General features: G+C 33.9%; 1 non-coding gene across 1 annotated transcript; it reads left to right on the top strand.

The window, feature by feature from the left end:
• Positions 1-4291: 4291 nt before the first annotated feature.
• On the top strand, positions 4292-4395 carry LOC149068624 (U6 spliceosomal RNA). The gene has a single exon (XR_016195164.1). It is a non-coding gene; the product is annotated as a U6 spliceosomal RNA (small nuclear RNA).
• Positions 4396-15679: the final 11284 nt, after the last annotated feature.

Genomic DNA, 15679 nt, shown 5'->3' with positions numbered 1-15679 from the left:
TTTGCTTTTTCCTCCTGACCTTTGAAGACGGTTCTCAAAATGACAAGAAAACGATGACGCGCAAACACAGGTCGGAGAGAGGGAATCGAACGCTTGACAGATGACACAGTCGGTACTGCTTGAAAAAGTGAGCGCTGTGTACTCTCTTCAGGTTACGAGTATCTCAATTTGCGCCCCAACAACATACGAATTTCCTCGAAATTGGTAAGGAATCGCTGAGATTGGATTCGTTATACAAATTTTTTTTATCCCTTTCTAAGGCCGTGAGAAGTATACTTCCCACCAGGGCTCGACAAATTTAAGAAATTAGGGCATGCAACTTGAAGAAATACCTACTCGAATCAATATGTCCGAAAACCATTGCTTAGTTTTCCTTTTGACCAAAATTTTCCCACGCATTTAAAACGCGTGTACTGCTACATATTGATGATTAAGAACATTTCACTGCGTTAAAAAGAATATCAAATTGTTCCTTTGTGTGATACAACCCCAAACTTTTCTACAACACTAAGAAATTTCCCACACGGACCGATTTTGGGCAATTTTTTTCACCGAGTTTTGATCACTGATGGGCACCAAGTATTACAAAACCAATGAGCATACCAGTTGCACTCGAGCGAATACTACCAATAAGCTCATTGGTTGCATTTGTCAAGTTTTGTAGAACATTCATTAAACTTATATGGTATGGCCCAACGAAAAATTTCCCTTTTCCCAATAATATTTTCCCAACCCTATTTCACATCTTTCGGAGAGATGCCAAAGTGTTTCGGAAGGATGGATGTGTCCGGAAATTTTATTAAATAACAAGTAACATAAAACTGCTTGCAACAAAGGTAAATTCATTAGTGGCTTCAACATATAAGTATATATATTCATGCATTGTTCATGCCCAATAAACGGGTGAGTATAAAATTTTATCACAGTAAAAATATACCTTTTCTAGAAAATATTGAAAATAACTTGACATAGAGAGAGAGAGAGAATGGAGTACAGTCGGCCCCCCGTATTCGCGGGGGTTACGTTCCTCGAATACGGAAATCCGCGAATAACAGAAACCGTAGGTTTTTTATTGTATATCTCGTTTATTGAATATCATGAGAAAGAGCAGGGTGACGCAGAGGTAGAAGGGAATGTAAAAGAGGATGCAGCGATTGTTGGCGATGTTTTCTGAAAGAATGTTGTTGTTGTTGTCATTTTTCTGTTTGCCGTGTCTTCTTCATATCATTAAGTATGTCGGAGTATGTTGGCAAGGCTTCCTCTACTAATTTTTCTACATGTGAAGAACGTAAAATAGAGGGATTTATGTTATGAAAATAATCTATTGCTGATTTCAGCTTGCGAATCCCTTTCGCTATGTTACTTGTGGTGAACTTGTCTTCTACTTCTTTATCTCGATCTTCTTTATCTCGTACTGCTTCAGTTTCAGTAACAGTTAGCTGCATTAACTCCTCCTCGGTCAACCCAATATCAAAAGAACTTTGAATAGCATGTATTCACTAACAAGGTACCTCCTGACTTCCGAAACGAAAAACCGTTTAAACTAATCCAGGAAAAGTGTTTTCATAGTCCAAGCCTTTTTATTGTTCGTCCAAAATACTGGGAGCTTTGGCTTATCCTTCCCTTCAACGCCGCTCGCGAATTCGCAGATTTGAAAATGGTGGTGGGCTTTATCATGTACTCATACGCATTTGCGCAAAACAACATAGTAAGTCTATCTCTACTTGCCTTAAAACCAGGAGCTCGCTTTCTTCCTGTTGCTTAACTTCTTTGCGGCATTTTCTTCCAAAATAGTGTAGTTTCGTAAGCGTTAAACATCTGGTGAGGTGCGTAACCCTTCTCTTTAATAGTTTTCTACAAATTTTTCGAAATTTTCTAGCTGCCTCCTGGTCGGCAGAAGCTTGATCGTTGGTAATTTTTACATTGCCTGATCCGAATCGTTTCTTAAACCTATGAAACAACCTTTACTTGCATAAGATTCTGATGAAATAGACGTTTCACCAGCCCTTTCCTTATGGAATAGTAAAATTTTTCGCATTTTCTGTTATAATATTACAATCAATTGAAACACTTTTTTGTGTCAGTCTTGTACCCACAAAATACAGCATTTTCTGTACGTGAAACACATGGATCCCATAGGTGCTGCAAAGTTTTGACTGCCACAGGTGCGGCTACAGCTACGGCTGAACGAATTTCAGATTCCATTTTCTTGATATAACTCACCGAACATTCGTTGATTCCGTAATGGCGGACCACAGAAGGTATTGACTTCACCAAGCAGTCAATATATGAAATTTTTCTTGTCAAGTTTTCATTTTGATTTACCTTTTCAAAGTAGCATCAGTAGCACCAGAAAAATGAGCCATCCTAAACAAGCACAACTCAAATTTTGTAAATAAAACACGTGAACGACGATTGCTGAGTATTTTAGAGAAAAATTCCAATAAAGGAAAAAATACTACACACACAAATATATATATATATATATATATATATAACAAGTCACTGAACTAAAATCTGTTCTGTCACCTGTCGAATAAAAATACAACTGTTGCGATTCTTCGATGAAATTGATGACTGGTTTTTGATTGATGTACTACATAAAAAAAGTTGATATATATGATATTGAAAAATAATTTTCAAGCAAGAATATTAATTAAATTGTCAAATTTGCTTCAAAATTTTAACAGTTATTTTATGTTTGTGGTAAATAAAAATAAATAAAAAAATAAGAATAACCGTGTTTCTCCGGAAATACGCCTTAACGCGATTTTTTTCGGGATGCTCCGGAAATAAGTCCTAGCTAAAATCGTCAATGAAACGCATTTAGCATATCGTTGCAACACATGCCCGGATGTATTAAACTACACAGAATGACATAATGGTTTTATCATTATTATCAAATATAAATAAGTGATGTCATTGAAATATATATATACTTGAAATAAGTTATAAGCAAATATTAATTTTTTTTTAACAGCAAAGCAGGTAGACCTCCTTGAACAAGAGGTGAACGCCTCTCAAACTTTTTATTAGAGACTTTTACCAAAGAAAACGAAGATAATTGCTACTCACTGCGTTTCTGATGATAAATAAAAAAACCCAAAAAAACAGCATATGAGCCGGTATTACACTATCAAAGTTTTAGAAAAGTTATTTTTAAAACTTGAAAATGCAACAATAATCGTATTGGTTACATTAGAGCAAATGTAACTTAATAGGCTTTTTGGTTGTTTTTTCAAGTATTACTTTTCTAAAACATTTATAATGTAATCCTGGTCTATGACATATTTCGGCTACCCAATTAATGCCGTTGTCATAGGCAGGGCTTAGGCTACACTATAAAAGTTTTGTAAAAGCTCTTTGATAAAACTTGAAAAATGCAGCCAATAAGCGCATCGGTTACATTCGAGCGAATGTGGCAGTATCAGTTGGTTTTTTTTAAGTTTTGTGAAATATCTTTTACCAAACTTTTATAATATGGGTCCACCAATAAGTAAACAACTGGCACATTTCGACGCTGAGGACTAAATGAAGAGACAAGTATTTCCTGCAGGCATGGACAAATCACTTCGTTTCGTCCTGAAAATCTAAACTTCATGTTTACTTTAAACGACGACACCCAAAAGAAATGTTTTATGAAGAGTGTTTTAACCAATTATTTTAACCATAATTTTTTACCAATTTTTTCTGTAATCATTCGAAAATGTCTTCAAAAAGATAGTTACTCTGCCAAAAAAAATGTTTTAGCATGATTTTTCAAAAGTAAAATTTAATATAAAACCTGGTTTTAAATTCTCCAGGAAACTATGACTACCATTGTAATTGTTCAGTGATGTTTCTTACATGTGATATATATATAATACTACACACACTCTCTCTCTCCTGTCTATTTTCAATATTTTCTAGAAGGCATATTTTTACGGATAAAATTTATTATTACTACCTGTTTATAGGTTATGGAAAAAGTAAGAAAGACAACATTTCTTCATGGTGAATAAGTTTACAAAATGTGGACTTTTGGGTATGAGAATGCTAGTGTGTAGATTTTTTGTTGCTGCACAGAAAAAAAAGTCCCTATATTGTATAAGGAGGAGTGTTATTTTCTAATTACGCACAGATATCGAGATAACAGAATTCTGTTGCAGAGAAACAACAGGTGAAATTTGCTCATTATACGAAATAATAATAATTAGAGGGCACATTTCCTGTAAGAATTTTTTTTTCTCATTTTTTCCGCGATCCGGTGCTGACCATATCTGTTACAACCTACACCCAGGCTCCTAAGATAGTATTGGCTTTGCCCGTACGTATACTGAAATTGGAACAATACAGAGAAGATTAGCATGGTCCCTGCGCATGGATCACAGACTCCCCTAGACTGATATCTTTGTTCGACCTCCTCTATACAGAATTTATAGTCTAAAAAAAGATTTGTTCTGGGCCCCCGTGATAGAGCCGTGGCGGGGCTACTCTTGTGGGGTGCTCACACTTGAACCATTGGGGATAGATGCTTGATTTCGTACTGAGGATTTATTCACCGACGATTCAGGTGAAGACCCTTTTATTCAAAGATTCGCATCATGATTGTTTTAGTTTCAGTCAGAGTTCTTGTACGGGTGCTTTTCTTCTGGTGGTGTTTACAATGAAAGCCCTTGATGCGAGAACATGCCTACTAATAGGCTCACCGGGCTCCAACCTCGTGGCTACGCATCGACTTTAGGGCTTTTGTTATATATTTTTTTTGAAAACGTGATCCTCACGTATTCCCAAGAGCTCTGAATGATCTGTAAAGGGAATTTGTTAATGTTAGTAGACATCCATGCGTAAAACGGATTCGAACCCAGATCTGCATAGTCAGAGGATAAGTCAAGATAATAGTTGGTCATCCTGTTATCGAATAAGAGGGATCGAGATATATTGGAATAATTCAGGTTGCTGTATTTTAGAAATATGCGACATCCATATTTGTTATGGGCATCTTTATCTCAGCCATCTCGTTGAGCATTTTGCCTGTTGCGGCCTTGTATTTGTACTTAGAAATATTTGTATTTATAAGAAGCACCATACGTGGTGGGGGGGGGGGGGGTCTATTGAACGTCGGAGGCCTAAAGAATTGCCTATTGGGGGTCTATTGTTCATGCTTTTTCAACGACAAAATTAGTATTTTTTTCCTTTAAAATCAACTCAAAATTTCTGTCGTTTAAATTGTGTTCTTCGCTTTCCTCATCGGAAACTGCAAGTCATTCATTAACTTTGCTGTTGGCTTCGAAACCAAATGGCCCTTTATTTTTTCCTTTTCTTCTTTATGGGGTTTATAAAGGTCTTCATATTTATGTGGGACCAGAATTAGGTGCTGAGCCAACCTTTCGGGACATATTCTGAAAATCACGCAAAAATGTTTATCGCGTTTTTAGACACATCAATTAGTCTACCTCGTCAAAAGTAACGAATTGATGACCAAATTGACAAGTGTTTTTCAATAGCACAAACAAGCCAACGAACTTAATTTCAGCTAACGAAGGAATGAAAAAGATGACGAGTCTCTTATGAGGTATACGGTCTAATGATGTCTAATGTACGGTTTATGATGTCTAAATGACCTGGTGATCGCCTTGGGTGATATTGAATTTAATCGGGGTGATCTTGATTTGATTTTGTACGCGGATGACACAAGTCTTCTTACATATTCTCTACCACAGTTGAAGAGTTAGTTTTTGTCACTAACCACTACGACAACAAAATTTTCGATTGGTTTTGTTGCAATTCTTTAACAATGAACCACGTAAAAACCAAAAGTATCTTATTTCGACAAATTAACAAGCCGATTCCTCTTGTTATCCAACCAGTTTCCATAAATAATTTTGAAATTCAATACGATTCTTCAGTAAAATTCCTAGGTGTGGTTTTCAATTCTCACTTAAAATGGGATGACCATATACGTACCACCCGTATTAAACTGAGACAGGCAACGGGTGTCATTGCCAAGTTATCTGCTATCATTCCGTTAAAAATTAAACTTTTACTGTACAACACACTTATACTTCCTACACTCACATAATGCCACTTTATTTGGGGTTGTACATCGTCCGAAAACCTGAACAATCTAGCCACCATCCAGAGACGGTTCCTGAGAACAATTTCTCATCTTTCCCCCTCCCATACTACTAAGATCCTTCCTATTCATATACTCCCCGATTATGTTCTTTCAATTTTTATGTTCAAGGCAATTAAACTACATATGTTCTCAGATATTATACAAATGACTTCGATTAACCATGAATATAATACCCGTAGTCGTAATGTACTTTACCCCGCTGCGGCTCGCACTGATATGCTTTTCAACAATATAAACACTACGGGCCCACGATGCTGGAATATGCTACCTGCCGCTTTAAGAGAAATCAATAGCTTACGCATGTTCAAGACCCGTCTAAAAATCTATTTAACACAACAGCCATCAGAGATGTAGTATATTTCCTTCTTTTTCTTCATTATAATAGCATCAATCTATGTTTTTTTTTTTTCTGACTGTTTCGTTTCGTTTTTCTGATTCTTTTTGCTAACCCTTCTGATCGGCCACGGAGCTCGTCAGGGCATTTCTATGGCCTTTTCTTCGTGGTTCGACTGTACATGTTCAGTTTTTTTTCTGTTATATTGTTCAATGTTCTCACCTGTATCATACATGATATATATACAATCATACATGTTCTATAATACAATGTAATATTTTCATGTACGGGAAAATAAATTGAAATTGAAATTTTACCCTATGTCAGCGCTGTCGGGTTCCCTAAACTTTCTTACTCACAGTTCTGACCTTGGCTGGTCAAGACGGCAATACCAACGAATCTGGTTACTGTGCTGTTACAAACCCCAACTTAACTTTTTTTGAAAGACAAACATTCCTTGTTGCTTCCATCGCATTATAGCCCGAATTGAACTCGCGGAGCAAAAGTTCTCAAAGTTTGCGGTCTTCATCTTTACGTCCTTCAGATGTGACGATGCCCAAATTATCTCAGGGCGACATCTATTACAATATTTATCCTTTTGAGTGAAAACTTTTCTGTTTGCTCCGGTCAAAAACAAACCATGCTCATGCGCAAATAATGAGAAACTTTCGACTGACCTCAATAATAACTGTTCTAGAAGATTTTCTCGAAAAATATTTTCTTCAAAGTCTCTGTTTGAAATTTTTGCTTTATATATAATATGGAGTTATTTCTAAAAAAATCTCGATGAAATCATTTCTTTTCTGTTTTTGTTTAAAAAAATGATATAAACTGATCGGTTTGATATGAAATATTTACTCTCTCAGTATATAACCAGCTGTATCTTTAATCATAAAATAAAAGGCTGTTTTTTTGGAAACAACGAAACTTCTCGAAGTATTTGACAGTATGACAGTCTGAGAATTCTAGAAACAATTCCGGATAACACAGTTTTAACTCTATTATACAGTTTTGTATTCTTTTTAACCTTCATCTAAAGAATATATGTTATATTAAATATTTCTACACAAGAGAGCCAAAAGAAAAAAAAAATGGCAAGGAATTTCATGAAGAAAGAACGATTTTTTTTGTGATTTGTCACCATTTTGATTACGATTAAGAGTGGCTTATGTCGTATCTTAATGTTTATTTCGATTTTTCAGTGATATATGAGCCATACAATGATTCGTGGGGGAGTTTCGCCAATTTCATGTTTACGTCATTTCGATTCTTCCTGGATCCGATGATCGATGGCATGATTTTTATATTTTAGTTTAAAAAAAAAAATTGCATTATATCTGTTAAGGTAAATGCGACAAATAGGTTATTATACATAATAACCTGTTACTATGCATACTTTCCAATCGTCTAGGTAAGTTTGATAAATATATAACTTTTTCCGATGAATATGCATAACACCCAAGCGTCGTTGGTAAACAAATATTTTTTAGTACTCATTAAATTTCCAACGACGCTTAGGTGCTATGTATAATCACCTGTAAAAGTGATTAAATTAAGGGATTTTATCAAACTTACCAAAATGCTCGACAATTATGCATAATAACCGGACTTATCAGATTCACCGTGACATATCAATCTCAACATCTCATGAATATATTCGGATTTTTTTTTCAATAATAAACTAGCGAAAATGCTGGATGCTTCCTTTGAAATTTGGTGATGGAGTTAGCAGATGGAGTTATTTATTGACGTATTTAAAGATAAGGTCCCTATGGCATCATATGTCATCGAAAAAGAATACAAAGATCTTACGACGACTTTGATAGTTAACTGATGCGAATACGAATTCAGAAATAAAATTCAACTTGCATACTCTCGCATGCCGATCGACTGCGCTAGACCATTACACTACAAAGCAACCATCTGTCCGTAGAGATGAACGGGACTGCACATGGACAGTCAGACCTAACTCAGCTAATAGGTCACTTAAAATTCCGCATGAATAGCAGATTGTGACATCATAATCATGGCGGGATAATCCGCCATCTGGCAGCAAAAAATGCCAGTATATGCTTGCATAATATAACAGGCCGACGTATGCTCCATCTTTACGATTTTTTAGTATATCTCTCCAATCCCTCTCCAATGGCTATAGGTGAGAGATGACCTTTTTCAGTGATGTCACGAGCTTCTCGTGGAGGCCTTCTGCTATAGAGGGTGTTGGTACAGCGCATAAAAAGAAAGAGAAATGAAACTAGTTTTTCCAGAACAGAGAAGCTGGAGGAAAGGAAGAAAAAGAAAGTGAAAAGAAGTTTTTCATAGACATTGCCAAGAAGCGCAATAGGCGATGAGTAGACGACTGTTATAATTTTTTGCGGCTTTAATAACTACATTCCACACACACGCACACAATAATCATAATTTTTGTTATAATATAATTTATAACTTAGAAAATTATCTGCATAAATGCTTCCAAAGGAAAACTATAAATTCAAGCAAGCTTCATTTAAAAACTCGGGATGGTGCCAAAATTACGGACAAAGGTGGGAATCCCCCCTCCCCCGTAAAACACAGGACATATGGTTACCATGCCTATCTGGAGGTAGGGAGTATCCATGAAAAAAACTTCGCCGGGCACTACTACCATCAAACAGAAATTCGACTTGAAAATATTTCTAATTGCAATGCTATTTGAAGGGTGAGAACTCAACATTTCGTTTTAAGAAATTCATTGTGACCTACCCTTCTAGTCATATATGGTAAACCCTTGACCTGCGGACCAAATGTGGTCCTGAAGTTTATCTGATGTGGCTTGCCTCCTCAAACCCAATTTTGTAAAAATAAACTAAGCGACACATTTACAGATCGCTTAAATGACCCGTGGCACAATTCAAGAGCATTACTTCAGTTTTTGGCGCACCGAGTAAGACGTCATTAAGAACATTTCATATATTTTAAAGGGTGGTTTATGACGTCCAAACAGCCCTCCCCCCCGTCATCAAAAGTTAGCAAATCTGAACCCCCCCCCCCCCCCCATGGATGCTGACGTAATACTTGAATGATCCCCCTATCAATATGCCGCTGGTCCTCTTAAGTGGTTTGGAAATGTACCGGGTTAGTTCAACGATGTGGAACTGCATCGCGTCTCACTCGAGTCATCTGCAAATATGTGCCGCTTATTTAATTACAAAATTGAGTTTCAGGTCGACACCCGACATCAGATTTATCTGAGGGGACACATTATGCCCCGGGGGTGGAAGGAATAGGTTGCGCATGTGTGATTTAAATTATTTTCTGTTCGGATTTTATTTGAAAATTCGGGCCAAATATCGTAGGTTTATACTTCACTCATACATAACAAATTTAATCTTATATAATACATTTATATAGTAAATTCGGTAACGAATCGTTTTTTTTTCCATTTCTTATTTATATAATATGTGAAGTCTGCAATATTTTAACATTTGAATAAAAATAAATATAACCCCGACTCAGCCTAGGATTAAGCTTCAATAAGACTCTCAAGTTTCTAAGCTCCAAAAATGTCAACATGTCATTTTTTTTAAAATATTTATTTCAGTTTTTCTGGAAAAACTCGTCTTTCAAGCACTCTTCTTCCGTATATTTTTATTAAAAATCTCTTCATATTGAAATTGAATGGTTATGCGTCTCTAAAACTATTCAACATACACGTTTATAAAACTTCCCGACTAATCTCTACGGAAGTTTGTTTAGTGAGGAACCTATTAAAAGTATATAAGCTACTAAAACTTTGAAAGCAAAAACTCAAACAGTAAACTAAACAGAAAAAAAATAATTCCTTTCTAACTTTGCATGCATTTTTGTGAAACTTCTACAAAAACCTTAGTTTGAAGTTCTCAAACTTTATTCGAAAATTTACCGCATTTTTTATCGAAATTCACAATGGAGTTTACGTGAATGATCTCTTAGAGTCCATTCAAGCAAATAATTTATACCAGAAAACTACATAAGTTATTGAATGTTATCTGGAATTTTTTGCTGTCATAGATGTATGATATCAAATACAGTCGAGTTCGGTCATAACATACCCTCCCCTTACGTGATTCGAGAAGTTTATGTAATAACCGACGTGTATGTTATAAGCGAGGTCTAGAAATGTAGCTTACGTGGCAATTAGCACGTATGCATAAAATGCATTATTGAGATCACCGTGGAGAAAGTACGTTTACGTAGCACATAAGGGGATAAAATTATATTCATGTATTATATACATGATAAAATTATAATATATGAAATGTAATGTAGTTGTTGATTGATATCTGAAAAGTTTGAAAATGTATTAGGAAACAAGATGTACAACAGATGCGGACAGTTTTGGAAATGTTAATAAGTTTGTTTTTTTGAGTATATGCCAACAGTTTTCCTTTGAAGTTGATAGTATTGTATAATTTAAAAATTCTGAAGAAAATTAATTTCCGCTGATGTTTAAAACAATTGTTCTTTTATCACCGCCATCCATAAAGTGATCACGCAGTAACAAAAACAGGTAAAAATTCAGTGATTCAAAAAAGCATTGATGGTGCAGTTTGCACAGAAATAGATTTTATTAAATGTGTCAAAATAGTTACATTTGTCAAGAACAGATGACACTAAAGTTGAAAAACAATTTTTAGTGCTATCTGTTGATAAGAAAAGTTATAAAGTTGATAATTTGGCGATGTAATGTTTCACTTATTGAAAAACCCGCATACAATGAACGTTGTACAAAAAAAGCCTGTGCGTGTTTGACTATATTTTTCTGAGTTTTTTTGCAGTATGTTATATCCCAATTATTTTCTTGGTTAAAATCATTCTTTTGGTATTTCATACGTCCTGTGTATGTTTTAAGCACAGGACGTGTTACAACAGAAGTAAAAATAGTGTGAGAGAGAGAGAAATGGGCTAAATTTCAAGGATTATAACAGCCGTATGTTATATACACGGTGTATGTCATATCCGGCGTATGATATAAGTGTACTCAACTGTATTTCATACAATTTCTTCCATTACTTAAGGATTTTCACGAGAATGAATTTTAATAGTGATAGCTTAAAAATTCAATTTTTGACCTTTGAAAAATCCTGAACAAACTTTCAGAAGTATTCTCCATTCGATCTTTGAAAATATTTTGAAATCTCCTACCATTTTTAACATGGTGAAAACTATGCTCTAGTAGAAACAGCACTGAAGATAATATTCGACCCTATATATTTTTTAAATTCAGTACACATATATTTGGTTACACATGCTACCCTAAGCCACTGCATACCTTTACATATCTGCGGCACTTAATTTTTTTTGCTAATTTTCGAAGAAATGCATTATTAAAAGCCATCGAGCATGATAAAATAACATGACATCAATGTAATTGACTAAAAGTTGATTCAGAATGAAGGAAAGGGTTCATAAAATGATGAAATTGCATTGAGATTTCATTGACTTAATTTTAAAGTTTGAAAATATAAAAAAGAATTGAATTTTTTTTGTAACCCGAATGTTTAGAAATGGATCTCAAATTTCTTTCGTCACTTTTTGAGCTGAACAGTATCCTTTATTTCGAATTGATTTACATTCAATTACATTGGTATAATTCTTTTTTATCATGCGCACAAGCTGTTAATAACGTATTTATTTTAAATTGCAAAAAATTAATTACATAAAGCATTGGCACTAACCACAAGAGAGTTGTTACACGCGAGATTGATACCAATCACAAGAGTATTGTGACATCAAAAATTAGTACCTATTTTAAGTGTTGCTACGTCAAAAATTTTTACAATCACCATAGAGTTGTTGCACCAAAAATTTGCACGCAAGAGAGTTCATTGCCACGAAAATTGATTCTAGCAGCTCTCTTTCAATTGCTATAATCAGTCAACAGGCCTACCTAAACCCAAACGTCGTCTCGCTTTACGCAAAGACCAATGCTTCTCCAGGCCTATTTTCGGCCATCTACGGACAGCCACCGCAACATCGTACCAGTTGCCATCGAAAGTGTCCACGGAAGATGAGAACGAAACCCCTAGAAAATCGAATTCAGTTGTATCACAGCTTCAGGCCTTCAACATATTTCCCAGAAGAAGTAATTGGTACATGTTTAAACATTTTTATCTATGAGAGTTTCGAAGGAAGTTCACTCTGAATACACTATTCAACTCTGATTTTTTTTCCGAATCCTTTTAACATTATTCCACCATAAACTACATCATCAACTTGAATTCCATCCATTCGAAATCACGCAACCATTCAATTCGATGGAAGTAAAAAATCTGATTCAATTATAGAGATGAATCCTATTGCAGACAAGAAATAAATTGTTCCAAATAATCCTCTATTTAATCCGTTTTAAATTGGTTTAAATCTTCGCAAGAAAGAGAAAACTCAATCGAAAATTTAATTTCTGTAAGAATCGAATACTTAGAAATTTGATCTTCCCGGGAAGTTGAAAACATTTTCTCTTGATTTCAAGATTTTAAATTTCATTATATATTTCTTGAAAATGAAAAAGAAATGAATTCAAATATTTATTTTACGAATAACGAATTGAAAATAAACTATTTTCTTTTCATCGGTCAGAATAAGCGTATATATAATTTGATATTACAAATTTTTAATCATAAATTTCTATCTTATGTGCATTAAAAGTATTTTAAATAAATGATAAATTGGTTTTTTTACTCAAAAGGGCAAGCAATCTATGTTTATATGAATGAACGAGCGGAACAAAAGGAATGATTTTGAATTTCGAAACATTGTTTTAATGATGTATTTATTTTTTTCTGAGGTATCTTCTCGAAGCTACTACAAACAAAAGATTTAGTCTGGATATTTGTATGCATAAAGAGAAATCGAGTACACCTGTATAATGACCAACCATTTTTCTTTTGACGTGCGCATAATAGAGTTCTAAAATTTGCGTACCTTTAAATAACTCTGAATAATGTCTGGAAAGTTCTATAATACCTCTTTAATAATAGCAATGTGTCAAGATAAATATACTGCAAGGGGAAAAAAAAAATTCGAATCGTTAAATGTGCTGATCACACGGCGTATGTGTTTAATTTTTAAGCTGGCTGCTCTTAGCCCTTCTCTGAATCAATCACTTCGGCAAAGGGTAGGATTTGCTGATATCCCGTGACTGATAGAAAAAAAAGGATCCCGAATGAACAAAAGAGAGAGATCGAAGTGATCAATCAATGGTGGTTGCCACAAGGGAGACTCTCCGCACCATCCTTATTTTTGCTGCTTTTTGTGCGGAAAAGAAACTTCGCAGTGCCTATTAGAAAGAGTTCATGAAGAGAAAGAAGTGTAACGATTTTTGAACTTGAAAATTGCCAACTTCAATTTCTCTGTGAACCTGAGATAATAATAATAATAAAAAAACCCCAGGATAATTTTTAAATATTTTTTTATCCCAAAAGAAAGTTTTCAAAAACATGGAGAATATTTTCAACCTGTAATGGCTATGACGGAATCATTTTTTTTAAGATCCAGAATAAATGTGAGTACGATCTTTAAATCTGGTATTTAATGTTGATAAAATAAAAATAAGTAAGAAGAAACGAAATGAACAAGTAAATGAAAATAAGTAGAATAAACAAATAAATAAGTGGAAACAAAATGAGAAAGTAAGTAAAGAGGAATAAGATGAAAAAGTAAAAAAGGAGAAACAAAATTGGAAAATTAAGTGAGGAGGAACAAAATGAAAAAGTAAATAGGAAGAAACGGAATGCAAGAGTAAATCAGAAGAAGCAGAATGGAGAAGTGAACAAGGAGAAACAAAATGAACAAGCAAATAAGAGAAACAGAATGAGCGAGTGAATAAGGAATAAAATAAACAACTAAATGAGAAGAAACAAAATGGAGAAGTAAACAGGAAAATTGAAATGACAAAGTAAGTAACGAGAAACAAAACATACAGGTTAATAATAATAAAAAAATAACAATCATTAAAATAAACAACTAATTATAAAAAAAACAAAACAAACAGCAATTATTAAAATAAACAAGTAAGTAAGATAAAAACACAATAAACAAATAAATAAAAATAAACAGAATAAATTGAAAAACTTGAGTAAATAAAAGAAAAATAAACAGAATGAATAAAACAAACATAATAAACAATAAAAAAAGAAACAAAATTAAACAAGTGAATGAAAAGCTAGAAGCATAATCGTTATATTTTGCGTTATGATTTTCGACACATTTTTCTATAATTTGATTTCATATTTACGCATAACTGTATATTTCACTTCGATAATTTATATCTATCAACTTTTACATATTAAATTGTAATTTAAATTAATGACCAATATATATATTTTTCAAAAATTCTGCATACATCCAATACTAATTATTTTCCATTTCAATTAATTTCAAAGCAATATCTAAAAATAATGGACCTCAGGGAAATAATTTTTAAAGACTAATATTTTTCCTTCTGAATCAACTGGTTCTAGATTTAAATAAAAATTCTTTAATTATAAAGCAAACACGCGGTTCTTTCATATTTATTTCCTAGAGTTGATATTTGATAAATATGATTAAAAAAATTCCGAAATGCTAAATGCTTTAGAATTTTGTTCGAGTGATAAAAGAGTAGTCATTGATTTTTAAAAAAAAATGGATTCAAAGAGATTGTGTGAAATTCAGAAACCTGCTACTAACTGTATTACAGTAGAACCTCTAGATAACGGACACTAATGGGACCAAAAATTTTGTCCGCTAATGGGGAGGTACGACGTACAGTGGGAATTCGTGTATACGACTTTCACATTTATAAGACGTTGGTCTTAGGTGGCAATTGGTTCCTATTAGAATGTATGTGTGTTACTGTAAAATTGATACCACCGGTGATTATATGCATAATCACCACTCGTCTCGGTGTAAAAGAAGTTGAATTAAATTTCACTACATTTAACACTTTTACTGGCGATTATTCGTAATTCTCAAATTAAGTTGGAAAGTCCGATATAACATGCATATGGAAAAATTTACAACCTTTCTTCTCTTCATTAAACCAATTAATTATTTTTACCCGTGCATGATACGTGCACTACACATATTTTGCAATAAAAATTAAATTAAAATAAGTGGGGGAGAAGATGAAAGAGTGTTTTCATAACAACTTTATTAATCTTGTAATGTTGGCTTTCTCACCTGTATCAACAACGAAACGAACATTACCATTCGATTTCACCATCCTG

This window comes from Pholcus phalangioides, unplaced genomic scaffold (genome assembly GCF_987345545.1).
Source record: "Pholcus phalangioides strain wild (caught in Gottingen) unplaced genomic scaffold, Ppha-v1.0 ptg000024l_1, whole genome shotgun sequence".
In the NCBI taxonomy this organism is placed as follows: Eukaryota; Metazoa; Arthropoda; class Arachnida; order Araneae; family Pholcidae; genus Pholcus; species Pholcus phalangioides.
This window is presented reverse-complemented; position numbering and strand designations above follow the sequence as displayed.